This window comes from Pseudomyrmex gracilis, unplaced genomic scaffold (genome assembly GCF_002006095.1).
Source record: "Pseudomyrmex gracilis isolate BER0280 unplaced genomic scaffold, ASM200609v1 scaffold_58, whole genome shotgun sequence".
NCBI lineage: Eukaryota > Metazoa > Arthropoda > Insecta > Hymenoptera > Formicidae > Pseudomyrmex > Pseudomyrmex gracilis.
The window spans coordinates 576,703-592,340 of NW_018020642.1; the positions used below are offsets into that span (position 1 = coordinate 576,703).

The 15,638-nt window shown below is 39.7% G+C and overlaps 1 protein-coding gene across 6 annotated transcripts in view; it reads right to left on the minus strand.

Moving 5' to 3' along the window:
• LOC109854019 overlaps positions 1-15,638 on the minus strand; it is a 77,762-nt gene that overhangs the window by 17,652 nt on the left and 44,472 nt on the right. The window contains exons 1-3 of one of the 6 annotated variants that reach the window (XM_020426697.1): positions 2,085-2,143; positions 1,653-1,738; positions 1,126-1,379 (exon numbers count right to left, since the gene is read on the minus strand). The exons of 2 other annotated variants lie outside the window; for them this stretch is intronic. The gene's annotated coding sequence lies outside the window, so the exon portion shown is untranslated. Of the gene's footprint in view, positions 1-1,125; positions 1,380-1,652; positions 2,005-2,084; positions 2,144-9,164; positions 9,353-15,638 lie in introns of those variants that run through there. 3 more of the 6 variants (XM_020426696.1, XM_020426699.1, XM_020426698.1) reach the window with 3 other exon arrangements.

The following is a 15,638-nucleotide window of genomic DNA, read 5'->3' on the forward strand; positions in this document are numbered from 1 at the left end:
ACGGGGGTTTCTGACGCGCGCGGGCTAATGACCGCGTGACTTCTTAAACCGGAGGTTCTGTTGAAGGAGATGAATAGTCAATTCGGCAATAAATCAGTCTAACGTCCCTCGCAAGTTCCCATTTGCACTCTCTCTCCTTTGTAGCACGCGCCAAGGCATGCTACAAAGCAGGCGCGGAGCACAATGTATATTCGTGTTTATATATCGCGGTGAGAGATCGGTGAAAACATACGTATTGCTGTTATTTGTTCGCCAAGTGCACGTAACAACTAACAAAGAATAAAAAAAAATATATACATATATGTATATATAATTAATCTAAAAGCAGATCTTTTTCTAAAAACGTGTTTTTATTTACAATTTCGCTCTTCAAGAAAAAAAATATTTTTCTCTCGTAAAAACACGCGGATGTAATTTCTATTCCACGTAGTTTGTTTAGAAACTTCACATTGTATTCTGACAAAAGATAAAAAATATCAAAATAACTTCAGATTATGTTCTAATAAAGATAAACAAAAAAACAAAACTATCGCGGATGCGCGTGTCGTTGGAAAAATATATTGAAGTTTATGAATTACTCAATTCGCGAATGTTTTCCACGGATTTAAATGTCCGAGGCAATAAACAACGCCAAACCAAGAGAGCGCGAATTATTCATTGCAACATTACTCAAACATCGGTCCGGTTTGAGAAATCGGCATTATGTCCGCGTTAATTACCGGTCGTCAAAGAATTGATTTGTGATTTTACAGCTACATGTAATACAGCTGTGCCAAACTATAAACATTGAAAGTACATTATCGATCGATGGCTCGTAGCTACATTATGTTCGACATTTTATTCCAAAGATGTGGCGCGTAATGCAAGATTTATATTACGAGATTAAAACTAGCAATGTTGCATGAGAAAAGCAATTTTGTTAAAAATATCAAATTACGTGACGTCATAAATTTGATATTTTTTCTTTTACTCTTCTATTTTTTTAAAATTAGTTTGGATAAACACTTCAGAAATAAACCAACAATTTGCATACGCGTTACATTTTCACGCACGCACACACACACATACACACAAAATTGTATAATAATCGTTATAAATTCGAATACTAATCTATCAAAATTATACTCATCTGCTCTGCATCCTGCAGCGATCGGTTCCGTTCCACTTCGACGTTTCCAAAATTTTTCCGTAGAAGGTCTTCCGAAAACACGTTGAAATAATTCATGAACGTATCGATCAAAAGCACTTTTGTCCCATTTGCAACATTCATGGCATTATCGATTGCTCCTTTCATAATGCATATTTTATAAGAACAGTCTATGACTAGAGAGTCTTTCGAAACACGAGTCTTTCGAACATCCTCATTCGTTATTCAATTGCTACAATTTGCATGACAAATTGATGTCAAATAATAAAATAAATGGCGATTGTAAGATGTCAAAGTCGTTAAAGTTTTCAAACAGTCTTTTTTGAGATTACAAATTTTTATTTTAATATTGACGAAATTGACAACTACGATTAGTACATTAAAAATTAAGCTCTTTTCTCTCTCCCTCTCTCTCTCTAATATCTTATATATAGATGTGGTTTATAAATGTTTATAACATGGCAATATGAAGAAAGATTTAATTCACGCTAGAAATTTGACTTACGGAAAACATGGAGAAGAACTCGCAAACTTTATCGAAAGGATTTATTCTTTTCTACACTATCTCTCTCGCGTCTCCACGTGATATCTCTAGGGAAAGCGCAACGACTCAGATAGAAAGGCAAAAGTCAGCCAACAAATCTTTCTTGTCGAAAGATAAGATAAAAATTCTTTCTAAACATTGACGTTTTATTCTCTCAAGGTTTTGAGCTTTTTTTTAATCAAAAATAATAACACTCGATAAAAAAAAAAAAAAGAAGAGATGTCGAAAACTAAAAATTATTTGTACAAAAAAGTGTTAGATCCAATTGTATATATTGAGTTAATAAATTTAGTTAAAACCGGACGCGCGGGGGGCTAGTGTTCACACGACGCGAAACATTCGGATACAAAGTCGCAAAGCAAACGATGAACACCGGGAGCGTTACTGACTCACATTGGTACACGCAATGATTCGCGAGCGCAGGACGAATGCACCCGTTTGCACGGACGCGCGAAATGCAACTGCGAGCGGAATTCGTGCGGACCGCAATAGTGGGATGCACATGCTTCTGGAGTCGAGCACGTGCCATTGGTGAACGTAGATATGTGTGTACGTGTGTGCGTGTGTATTTGAGCGAACGAGCGCGCGCGCAATTGCGAACAGACAGATGAGCTCATACCCTTCGCGAGTAAATTTCCAAATTATTATTACATTTCAAATTGGAAATTACCGCATTATTGCAAAATTGTCATTTTGTGTAATTAAAGAAACATGACAAGTGCGTAACGTATCGGCAATAAACAAAAACTAATATCGCCCGAAGGAAGACCGTAATTATTCACTCACGTAATCTTAATCTTGGCAATTGAAAATAAATATTTATAGTTACAGAAATAATTTATTTTACGACTAATACTCTCCTAGAAATAATTTGTTGCCACGCAAATAAACATATCCGTGTATCCGTCGCAATTGTGAAATGTTAAATATAACGCAATGACAATTAACGCTGTTTTTTTTTTTAATTAATTAACACATTTACACATGAATCTCATTTATGTATAGCGAGAGAATGTTTCACCGTACAATCTCGTGTTTGCCGCACTGAATGAAATCAGAACGGAAGAAAGAGAGAAAGAGAATTTGGCGGCTAAGCCGGAACAAATGACTCGTATCGTCAAAAGATAACGCGTTTTTCACAACTTTGCATTTTATATGTGGCCTACGAATTATTACGTATTGTTGGACGACATAAGAACGTTGTGTAACGTGATGAACGACTAAGAGGAAAATAACAATTGTAGAAATATTAGAAAGTAATATTTAACCTTTCAGATTAGAGTTGTCGAAAAAAAAAAAAAAATCTATTGTTAAAACATGAACACGGTGCGTTTTTACATCTGCTTAGTCGCTCGCACGAAAGTCATTTATAATCTTGGGAATTAAACATGTCCGATAGAAATTCTCTCCTTGTTATGCAACGTTGCTCGGGATCTGGTAATTAATCTCCCGTTGCACCGCGACCAGTCAGTCCATTTTTATTCTTATCGCTCCGGAACAATATTTTACTTTCCTTCTCTCTCCTTGTCTCGCGACAAGATCGTTTTTTTTTTGCTGTTTCGTGCGCGAATATCGCGAAAAGCAAACATAGACGGGACTACGTCATAAGTGCGATTAATTTCGTCGGGATGAGAGAAAGAGAGGAAGAGCGCATATAGAGAATACATTCGGTCGCACGGCTTGTCGAAGACCACAACTTTGGCATGTCTCTCGTATACCGGCCGGAGACGCAGACCAAGAAGAGATGTATGGGATTTTTACTTCCGCACAACATCCGGCGAACGAAGCGGCGAACGCTCACCGAAGCATAGAATTGTAACGTTTATCCAACGTGTATCATTCGGGCAACGATTATACTCTCCCGAGAAGGACACCGAGAACAGAAGAGTTTACGAAGAGACCGCAAAAGATTTCCATTAAATTCTCTCAACTTCCGTAAAAATATGTAAAAAAAAAAAAAAAATGATTAATGCTCCGAGAGTGATTACGAGAGAATAACAAAAAATATAACAACAGGCCAGGGAAAGTACCGCAAGCATCGAAGTTATTGTTGTACACTGTCGTTTCACAATTTTAACGAAACGCGTTTCGACCATTACGATAATTTTCGTCAGCCATTATGTGACAACATTCGAATCAGTCAATCGATTTCAAACAAGCATCTCAATTTACGTACGTCTCAAATTTTTGTTCAATAAATTCGAAATCAAAACGCGAATTGAGAATGTTCGTAATAAAAATTCTCCACAAATATGCGTCTAATATCCGTCTCAATATTTTTCACTGAGTATATTTAAAGTACAGAAAAATATATTTACTTGTCTGACAAAACCGCCGCGGATTGCTCGTTTTTGTACATCAAACTATTGTTCCCTTGTGGTTTTCCGGCTGATAAAAAGACCGTAGGCAAGTCGGATACATATATATATATATATATATATATGTACAATACAATATATATATATATATATATATATATATGTATGTATATAATACATATATACGCAAACTGAATAGTCCTCCGAGATGCAGCATGATAAGAAACTCAACACGCGTATTTATATATTATTTGTTATTTGACGATAAAAAAAACCAAATGCCGAGTTTCGCGCAATTTTGAAACGTTAATGGCGCGATAAAATACAGCAGCGACGTGGATGCAGCGCGGTTGAATGAGATGTTATTGACAAATTAATTAATACGGACGCGCGTGTCTCTGATGTGCGCGCGCTGTGTGTGTATGTGTGTGTAGATATTAAAAAAGATATTAAAAACAATAACCTGTCGAGTCACGTGCACACACAAGCGTGTTGTAACCTCATGATGAGGTATTCGCGCGGGTTTTTTTTTCGCGTGAACCTTCAGTTCCCGGATTACGAATAAAAATTGAGTATTCTCACAGAGAGAGAGAGAGAGAGAGAGAGAGACAGAGAGAGAAGAAAGAGAGAGATAGAGAGAACGAACAAAAGGCGATAAAAGCGATGTCAACTGTGCCGCGCAATATACGTCTTCTTTTTTTGTTTTTTTTTTTCGAGGGTTGCCCGAAGCGTTTATACGCTTTGAGACGTTCATCTCGTTAGCGCAAGAGCGCAAAACTACATATTCGGGAGAGAGAGAAACAGAGTCCGAGCTATACGGGAAAGTTGGCTCGGACGACGCGATGTTTCGTCCAGAAATAGTTTAAATACGTCAGTAAAACGCTTCTTTGTCGACCGGAAATTCGAATCTGCAAAGCTCGTAATAGCAAGCTCGATAGAACGATTCCACGGAAGTGACGTCGGAAAGGGATCATATATATACATATATATATGTACTTTCTCGTAGCAGCTGCATAAACGGCAATTATGGTTATATCTCTCCATTCTTGCTCGAAATGTGCGCATGCGACTAGCATGCATACAAGATGTATCGTATACGGTCGCGAGTAATACGCGTGACTGTCGTACGCGCGTACGAAAAAATGTTTGACTGATTCTACACGACTAAAAAAAACTCTTGTATACTAATTATTTTGTAACAAAAAATGTAATTCGTACAGCGCGCAATTATCAAAATTAAATGTTGAACAGTTTTCTTAAACAGAAAAAAAGCAACTGTTACGTGACTCCGATTATAAAAGTACGGCAATAAATCTAAACAATATTCGCCCGAACGCGGCGAAACTGATGCGATGTGTCTGGCACAATTGCGCAGAATCATGAAGATTATATGTAGGAAGAAAAGATTTTTTCCCGTCATACATTATCAAGAGAGCTAACAAGGGATATGCAAATGAAGCATTTTTCGCGGCAAGTCAGACTCCCTTCGGGGTCGAGAGAGAAGAGAGAGAAGAGAGAGAGAGAGACGCGAGCGGGCGCGACGAATATCGTCCGGGCTCCGACATTGAATAATTTCGTGCACTTTTATGCAGAATATAAACGTAGACCCTTTACAAATCTCGCTCTCGCACTCGGGGGAACAATGAATCACACATGTGAAGCGAACGTCGCGATTGTTATGAGAAGCACGTACGCGACTCGAAACTTGAAAATTCTTACGGGGAAAGAGAAACGAGAGCTCCGGATTATGTTCTGACGAACTGAGAACATATCCGCCGGCGAAATGAATCGCGGATGCTCGAGTGCATGTACGTGACGCCATGGCACTGCGAAACATCGCGAACTATTTGTCCCTTATCGAGTAAATGGAAGTACGTAGTATAGAGGTCGCGGCGAAAAGCGCTGACGATTTACTTCTCTCGTCGCCTCTCTCATTTATTCTCTCGAAAACCGAGTTAAAGTAGACGCGATCCGAACAATTACAACGAGAAGTTGAATGAACATTTTTTTTCTGAAAAAGTGAAATAATATATTGACAACGCGGGGAAGAGGAGAGTCGACATATCGCAAACATGATGCCCTAAGCGTCTTACTCGAGGATGACGCACGTATATATATATATACATAACAGAATTTTATTGCCAATATCTGAGATAGGCATTCGCGCGCATATGTGTTTTAAATATCAATATCGATATACATATTGAATCGTAAAGTCAACTCCCTCTCCTCGCCATATTTCATTCTCGTGTTGTACTGCAAAACCAGTAAATTTCACTCGCGCGTGTAATTTTGGAAATTGATGAAAAACCATTCCGTTTCCCGTCTCACCGCGATGACTATTCATTTTCCAAAGTCGTTTTATTTAAACAGAATTCTGTTGCTTGACGAAGCAGCACGTACGCGTTAACCACAGCGCAGATACAAAGCACACGTAGAGAACATAATAACTCGATAATTTTGAGAAGTGAAGATTGTCGGTTTTGCAACGACCATCCTATTTCTCATGTTTCGTTTCCCGTCCATGGTAGTACTTTTGACACGCTCCGATGATATCGTTTCAACTGCGTTTGCGTGTATTGTGTGTGTGTGTGTGTGTGTTACAAACTAAACATTGTTCGTCTCTCATTAGATACAACGCGTTAATTACCGTTTCGCTTTCCCGTGATGAGAGAAGAAGTGCTCGGCGTCGATGTGGCTGCGGCGAACTTTCTGCCGCGCAAAAGAACGCGCTGATCTCGAAGAGAAAGAGAGAGAGAGAGAGAGAGAGAGAGAAAGAGGAGAATGACGCGCGATTAAGCGAGCTTGAAGAGCGCGGGTTTGAGTCTAACTACGATTCAATTTGCCATGGCAATTTGTGTGATTCGCCGTATTAACTCGCAATATCGATGGTGTTTCTCTCTCGCGGTCGCGCTCGTTCTAACACCATGAAAACGTGAAAGCAGCTTCTTTCTCTCTCTCTTTTTCTCTGTGTTTCTGTTTTGTCGACTATCCCGAAGGGTGTCTGAGTGTTCTGTTGGAAACCTTTCGTAGTAGGAACAAGGCGAGGGCGCAATACGTGATCGCCATAAGTATCCTGACGAGAAGTCAAACGGAAACGACACCGTCAGATATACGTGGGGTGATTGATAAGTATCCGAAACGACATTACATCGCTGTTGCGTCGTTGACAAGTTTCGTCTTCCTACGAAAGAACAAATGTTCATTCAAACGCCGCCTTATTATCGCACGCAGTGTTCGTGCGCTACTTTTCTCCTTTTTTCGCTATTTCTCATCGTGTCTCTCTCTCTCTCTCTCTCTCCCTCCTTTCCTCCTATCTCTTCGTCACATTTTTCTCTCTATATATTTCCGGAAGATATCTCAGAGAGAAAAACGTAATTTCACACAAACCTAGAACGTGGGTCAGATTTCAACTTCCGCGGGACGAAAATGACATAATCCGCGCGTGTTAACAAACGTCGGAACCGATTTTGGCCCCAACTTAGAAGAGCTTCATGGAAATCCGAAGGTCGTAAAGGTTAAAAGGTTTTGCGGGGCTGATACGCGGTTGATGCGCTAAAGTTCTTCTGCTTATCGAGCGACATTACGAAACTCTAAAGTAGATTTTAGATTCCGATACCGACAAAGGGATAAAAAAGAAAAGAAGACTGACACGGGAGGGGGAGGAGATGAAGCATCAAGCTGAAGTGCAGACTTGATTCTTTGAGGTTTGAGAATCACTTTGTAACACAAGATTCAAACAAAAAAAAAATACGTCTGCGATCTAACTTGTAATATACTGTGTGTTCTAAGTTTTCTATTTCTTTTTTTTCCTTAAACGAAAGAAAACTTTTATAATCGCGCGAATGAGTCTCGGACCAGCGAGCGCAAAGTTTTTAATGGAATGTATACCGGAAACTGCGTGTATGTGTGTGTGTGTGTGTGGTCGAATTAAAATTAAATTACAAAGATCGGTTCGACACACAGCACTTTCCGTATTTCTGCGTGTTACAAAAGCGCCGCCAAACTGATAATCATTATATTTTTGCGATACATAAATTACTATTTCTCTTGCTAACCTGTAATTTCTCAATAATTTGACTTAATTCAATCGCGGGAACCGCTATCATTATTCTTCCTTCGCATCCGTTATTTAATACGTGGAAAAGTGTTATTAGATGTATATAATCATCTTTTGTGTTGTCAGAATCAAAGTTTATTACGGGTAATCTTTTCCAATTTTTTTCTGCTGCGCAAGTATAACTCAAAAATTTGCAAGCGCAATAATTTGCGAGCAAAAATAATAAAAACAGATGCAACGCAGTTGTGTGTAAACCTTACGAAATTTTTTTTTATTTTACCGCGGAAGACTAATAGATACAAAACATGTAATTGGAAATGTGCCGTTTTGCATGTGTTTTTTTTTATACTTGGAACGGATAAAAACATATTTATTTATGAACAAACACTAAGCACGGTTGTCAGGAGTTTGAAAAACATAACAATTATATATTTCAAATTCGTAAATACAAATGTAACCGTGTATTATCGCGTGTGTGAAATTGCAGGAAGCTCGCTTTCGATATTGTTATTAAATTTTAGTGACGTGTTGCGCGTTTGATATAAACAAAGATTGTTTTAACTCGCTATGTATACTTCGATTGCTCGATGTAGTATTTCTGATATGTTGCTGATATATTGTACAAAACAATTTGAGTTTTGAAATCCTACGCCTTTCTCCGTAACTTGAAATTACAAACAGACGTTTTACCGACAAACAAAATCACGACGAAACAAGACCGTAAACAATATCACTGTGTACGATTTAAGTTGAATGTCATGTTGTAACAGCACGCATAACGTTCGCGCGCGCTTTCTTCCATGCACTTGCAAGCTGCTGTGTCGCTCCGAAATATTGATATATACCGGAATGATATATATTTCACATATATGATAGAAAGAGAGAGAGAGAGCACGTGTAGATATATAAAATATATGTTTTAAAAATAAAAAATTAAGAATTTTCTCCAAATTTTAAATTAAACTTAATTACACACGTGTGTAATTGAATAAATTAATAAAAATATCAAATATTGCAAAAAAACCTAGATTGTTCGAAAACAATTGATCTTGTGAGGGAAAACAAAGTAAGTACACAAATTAATAAAAATATCACCTTGATAATATCATACTTTTCTACACTTTTCACCGAGCACTGTAACTCTATTCTGCATAAACAAAGCGCGGGAGCATTTGCAACGTTTCTAAATATAGTTTGGCTCACAAAACAATACCCGCGTTATATATCCCCGACAGATCATGCGTTACGACGGAAAGCGGTGTTTTCGCGTGTGCTTTCGCGGACGTTCGCAATGCAACTGCGGCGGCGAAATACGCGGCGCCGCTACGTGCGCCCAACGTGCGGGTCTCTCTCTGTGTGTATGTATATGAGAGAAACATCGCGGAGAGAAACGCGCGCGTCGCAGGATACCGTTTCCCAACTTCGTCGCGGAAAAACTCGATGATGCATCTTGCGCGATCATTCGAGGAACGCGCGTCGATTCAAAATGTGTGTTGTGTTAAGATTCGCGTGACATCGCCGCGAGAAAACTTAGTCTCTCCCTTCCGTGTTACAGACACACAAGTATGTATATTACATGCTCCCGAGAAAATATGTTCCCCAAAAATATAATAAGCGAAACTTGTGCGGAAAATTGCGAGAGATCGCGCGCGTCTTGCGGGAGAAGAATTCGCAATTTGTGGCGAAAAAATATTTTACGAGATTTGCCGGCAAAATTTTAATTGCCTTTCCTCTCGCTATCGAAAAGCGGGAAAGTTTGTGTTTAATTAACAATGTGTGTGTTATTGTGCGCAGATGTATATAATTATAAATACAACTCATTTGGCGATCGATAGAGTGACTGTCTCGATAATTTTCAATATTTGCGATATTTAATCCTCTGACCGAGAGAGGATGCGATTAAATCGCCAACGTGTGTTTTTAATTAGATCTTTACGCAAAAACACCGAGATTTCACTCGGAAACAAAAATCGAATGTGTTAAATAAATTGTTTTCTATTCTGTAAAGTACATATAAAAGAATAATAAAAATCCGTTTGTGGAAAATAAAAATATCCGACAAACTCCGGTATTGCAAAGTTTAATTGTTTTTCCACAAACCCCGTGCGGTGGTCTCGCATGCAAACAAAGACGCATTAAGATTTCTTTTTAAACGAAATGTATTTGCGATACGATGAAAGTGCACGCAAATGTGTTTGCGAATCGAAACAGTCGCACGGTGACGCCCCTACTGTGTGTAACGCCGTGCATTATTTTTGATGCGCCCGTTGTTGTTAGCGAAATGGCGCGAAAGAGGAGACAAAGTGCAGATGCGACCTCGTGATTTCAGTCGGCATGGCCGACAATTTTTCCATCCATTTTCGACGCCCTAAAATCGTGAAATACCGGCGGTCTGATGGATTTCGAAGAAAACAGCGAAAATATATGATCTGAGAGAGAGAGAGAGAGAAAGAGAAATCTACCGTGGCGCGGCGACGCGAGGATGGAAAATGGAAATGTTGGTGAAAACCTGGATATAATGTCGCGCACAATTTTACAACTAAAAGTCAATTACAAAAGTGGGTGTGAAATAATTCAGACCTGGTAATTCGACTTTTACGTTCGGTGATTTCGTTCGGAACTTTCCTTCTCGAACTTGCAGCTGAATCCTCTACTACTTTAATCGATTCAACTCTTCTGCCGCTCTTGTTACACACACATCACACACACATACACATCAGAGTTCTCACAATTGACATAAATTTACGGTTTCCCTGTCGCTTAACTCCCACGACACTCATAGCTCTTTCTCTTATTACTCTCTCTCTGAAAAATAATAACTATTAAAACTAAAAGAGAAGAGCTCTCTCACAAAATAAATCAATCGAAATTCCTCGATATTCTTAGCACGTCGGCGTGTAATTGTCGCTGATGAGAAATCAGTGAGCGTGCGCGCGCGCGCGCACACACACTTTCCTTTACACGTGCGACTGTGTTCGCAAATCAAGATACAAAGCAGAAGAGATTATTCCTATCGCGCGTTATTCGCGGTCGGCGGCGTGACACGACACGAACTAATCCGCGAATCCGAGTTTGAATAGTGCAGAAAAGCGGTGCATCACTTGGAATAATAAGCGAAATTGAATTGAGATGGAACAGAAGGAGAAATTGTATATATTTCTCAGCGCGGATTTAGCACTGAGATCACGAAAAACATCGCAACACAATTGTGTAAAACCGGGCGATATTGCAGTCGGTGGTGCGCGCAGATGTTGTTTCGAATTAATCGCACCTGCTTTTTAAATAACCAGTTTGAACTTTGCGAGGACCTACCTCGTCCGCGTGAATTCTCGTTTCGTTTTGTTTAGCAAAATAATGTTCAGATCTTTCTTGTGTAATTTTCTTAAACAGAAAAATATCTCACACACATGACGTCTGATTTGATTCGAAAAAAAAAATACATATATATATAAAGGTCGTTAATTTTGTTTCTGGAGAGGTTAAAGAGTGTCGCAAAATGCCGGAAATTGCGCGAGTAACACCTGCGACGAACTCGACCTGACAAAGGAAGAGGGAAAGAGGGGGAGAACTCTAATGAAAGTTTACAAAAAGAAAATGACAGAGTAGTATTCTTGCGGCGTATTTTAGTTAATTAAGAATGGTTCACAGGGCTTCTCTCTCTCTCTTTCTTTTGCCTTATTCCTTTTTCCTCTTCCTCTTCTATTTCTTTGCACAGACCCATTTGTATTCTTCTCGCGTTCTCCATTCAGCGACCGGTCATTTCGGCATATGGTTGTTATCTCCGCGTGTGAACGCACGTGATAATTCTGACCGGCGAACCAACACGAAGAACATAAGTGCTGTATGACGGACGTGATTTATTTTTACGAGAAAATAATTCAGCGGAAGATTCATCAAAGAAGAGAACGAATCGAATAAACGGGCGAAGATGATCGCGGACTCTTCGTGCCGTATCCGCACGTGAGAAGTGTCATTGCAAAACTAGCGAAAACTCCATCACACTCGTGCCCCATCAAATTCGTGATTTTTCCATGCGCGTCTAATTTTGCCAATTGAAACAAAAAACTATTCTGACCACCCATTTGTTAATTTGAACAGGATTCCTGTTTCTGCAATTATAGTTTGGGGCAAATGGTATAAAACTAGAATGTAAAGAACTCGGAAAATTTTGAAAAGTAGAAACCGCTGTTGTTTCGCGCGCAATGTGACGATCGCTCAATTAGAAAAGAATTGAATACCGATAATGCTTCATTATACCGAGCGCGCTTTTGTTATTCTCTTCATTCTCGTCTCTCGCTCTTCTTGTCGCACCTTTTCCGCGCGGGGCGGACATAACAGTAAAACAACGTGAAATTTTCTCTCTTTCTCTCTTTCTTTCTTCGCGCTACGCTTAACGTTTAAAGCTAAGTGCCATGCAATTTAGTCATAATAAAGGCTCCGAGAGCTCCGCGAGATCTTTGTAAGCGAAAAGTAATAAATGACGAAAGTCAGTAGCCAAGTTTATGACTTAGTGAATTTTTACGGAAGATATTCGATATATGATTACGCTATAAACTTGATGCCGCGCTTAAAACGTTCCTTCCATAAAACGTTCGACTTTCTCGCGCTTCGTTGACATATCGCGAGCGTGATGTGAAAATAATACGCGCGCGAGAGAAACAATAGGAAAAACTAATGTTCTTACCCTCTAAAGCTAAATGACCGAATGTTTTTCTCAATTCCCTGCAATTCGCTCTTGTATATCGCATATTCGTTAGAGATTTATCCGAATATCCATTTTGTTCCGCTTGAAGAGACGTTCTCCTTAAAGAAATCGGCAGGATGTAGCGGCGGCAATGTAAAGCATTGTGCGGTTATATATTGACGGTAAGAAACGCTCAACACACAGACACACACACACGTGCCTATGGGCAGCTCGTAAGTGGCTTTAAATCGCCTTTCGATTCCTCCGATCATTTTTTCCCACCCCACATCGCCGTTTGAGTGTGCGATGCACTTTGCATTATTCTTCCTCCCAGTTGATGTAATCTCAAAGCGTAGCTGCACACACGTGTTCATTTATTAATAACAACAATAATTCAAGTTTTACACCTGAGACTGACCGCGTGTCTGTGTACAAGTAGGAAAAGATATACGCGATGTAATAAATTTCTTACCTCACGTCTCCGTTTTGTATCAATTTATCTGTTTCGACACGTCTCGAATGTTTCAATTAAGAAAATGATACATTCGACGTGTGGATTTTAAACAGATTTTTCGCGGTCGAGATTACAAACGCGTTTATTAATTTCCCGCGATATTATGGTAATGACAAGCGCGAGGTGTGCGAGATTTAACATTTAATTTGATTTAAATCTATATATAAGAGGAATTTAATTTATAACGTTTGAATTTATACAAATATACAATTTTAAAAGCGAACTTCATAATTTAACGCGCTTTTTAAATTGTTTTCCAATTTATTTTTAAATAAATTGAAAAATTTACGAAACGTGTGTGAGTGTGTTCGCAATTTTACATGTTTGAATTTTTATACAAACGGCGATCTCCAAAAACAAAAAAACAAATGCGCAAAATTCGCTTCTGCGTAAAAATTTGACGAAACTCTCTGACGCACACGTCGAACGCACACATGTACGCGCGTAACAGAGATAAGTAAACGCGTCTCTTTGTGAGACGCGAGATTGTGGGCGTGAATTTTGTCGAAAAGAAGCGACACTTTATGTCTTTTAACGGTAAAGCGTCTCGCCTCGTTGATTCGTGCACACGCTCCCGATTACGGATTCCTCCGACCGCTGCCGGTTCAATTTCTGCAAGGTCTGATATGCCTCGTATAACACGGAGACGTGTGTGAGTTTGTGTGCATGTGTGTGTACATATCGAATTGTGGCGCAATGGCGACAGTAAGCTGTCAAACGAGATTGCTTCCGGAACGTCGAATCGTTTACCGCGAGAATTTGTGTCTCTTTCGAAAGATGACTACGATATTTTTACGGAATCAGTGAATCGTAGTCCAAGTTTGTTTTTTGCCAATTGCTCGCATCCTCGTATCTTCGCCAAGATACCCTCACAAACATCCGCACACGCGGAGAACGAAGAGACTAAGGTGATTATTGGTTTCATCGGGACGGAGTTTTCGATTTTTAACTTTCTCGATTGTTTGTGTTGCGTACACGTTGTTTTGTGTGTACACGCGCAATAATAAAGCAGACACATAGTCCTTGCCTTCCCTCGTTATTTTGTTTTGTTCTCATTTTCCGCTTGTGAATAAAAGTCGAGTATCTCCCGGCGACGGAAAATCTCCAGTCGCCTTAATAAAGTCCGTGGATGGAGCGAGAGTGGAGTGAGTTCTTGTTACACAGAACACGTCGAACGACAGCAGCGAGAATTTTGGCGGCAGAGCGTCAGAGAAGCGTATAGACGACGCTGTCACGATAGCAATCTGAAAAATGTCGATTATACGTGACGCACTCCATATCGCAGCTTTATACTCCGCGCGAACGTTCGAGAGACCGACAGGATACACCGTTAAATAGCGACGGCAGCCGATCGATAAACGTCAGTCTCATGCAAAATTATGTAAATCTTTTTCCGCGTGTGTGATGTGTGTACATATACTTTATGTATACATACGGTGTACATACCGCGACTGCCGGATCGTTCGGAAGGAAAAGGGAAGCGGAAATAAGGAACTAACGCTGTGCACACACGGAGTTGTGAGCTTCAACGCGCCCCCTCGGGGAAAGGAGGGGGTGAGAGAAGAACGTTGGTTATATATCGTAAAAATATAATATGCTGTCCATTGTAATGGAAGCCGTTGGGGTTCTAACGCGACATCGATTAGTATCCATTAAACCCTTGCAACGCGGACATATCGACGCCCTATGTATGACATAAACGTGAGAGAGGTTGTCATGGTTTCACGTTGGATGCTGGTCAATATATCAGGTAGTGAAATTGGTGCAGTTTCGGATCGGAGGCTCTTCCTCTCTCTTTCTCTCTATGCAAATTTTTCGATATTAATTCCCGTACCTTCTGATCTGTGAAGCAGAATCTTTTGTTCTCCTATATAAAAAAAATCCATGTGTACCGCGAAGTGCGCGTTTCGGAGTCGAATCTATCGCATCTATTGTTGCCTCTTTCCCGCGTTGCCGATTGGTTGGTTGATCGAGTCGAGTCGAGTGGAAATCGAATCGGTAAGATCGAGAGAGTAAATAATGACAAAAAAGCGATTTTGACAGTTCGTCGTACACGTAGAGACAATTAAAAACGTGACTATATAAAGTAAAATCACGTGACAGGAAAGAGTAGAAAAACAACACGTGACTATAATTTATAGTATATATAACATTAAATAATATATATTGTACATATAATTTATTATATACTTATAATATTATACTTTATATTGTATTACATGTATTATATACATACGACAGTAATGTCACTGACCTCCGCCGCGCGACCTTGGCGGAGTTACTGACCTCGGCCGCGCGGCCTTGGCGGGATCATTGACCTCGACCGCGCGGCCTTGGCGGGGTCATTGACCTCGGCCGCGCGGCCTTGGCG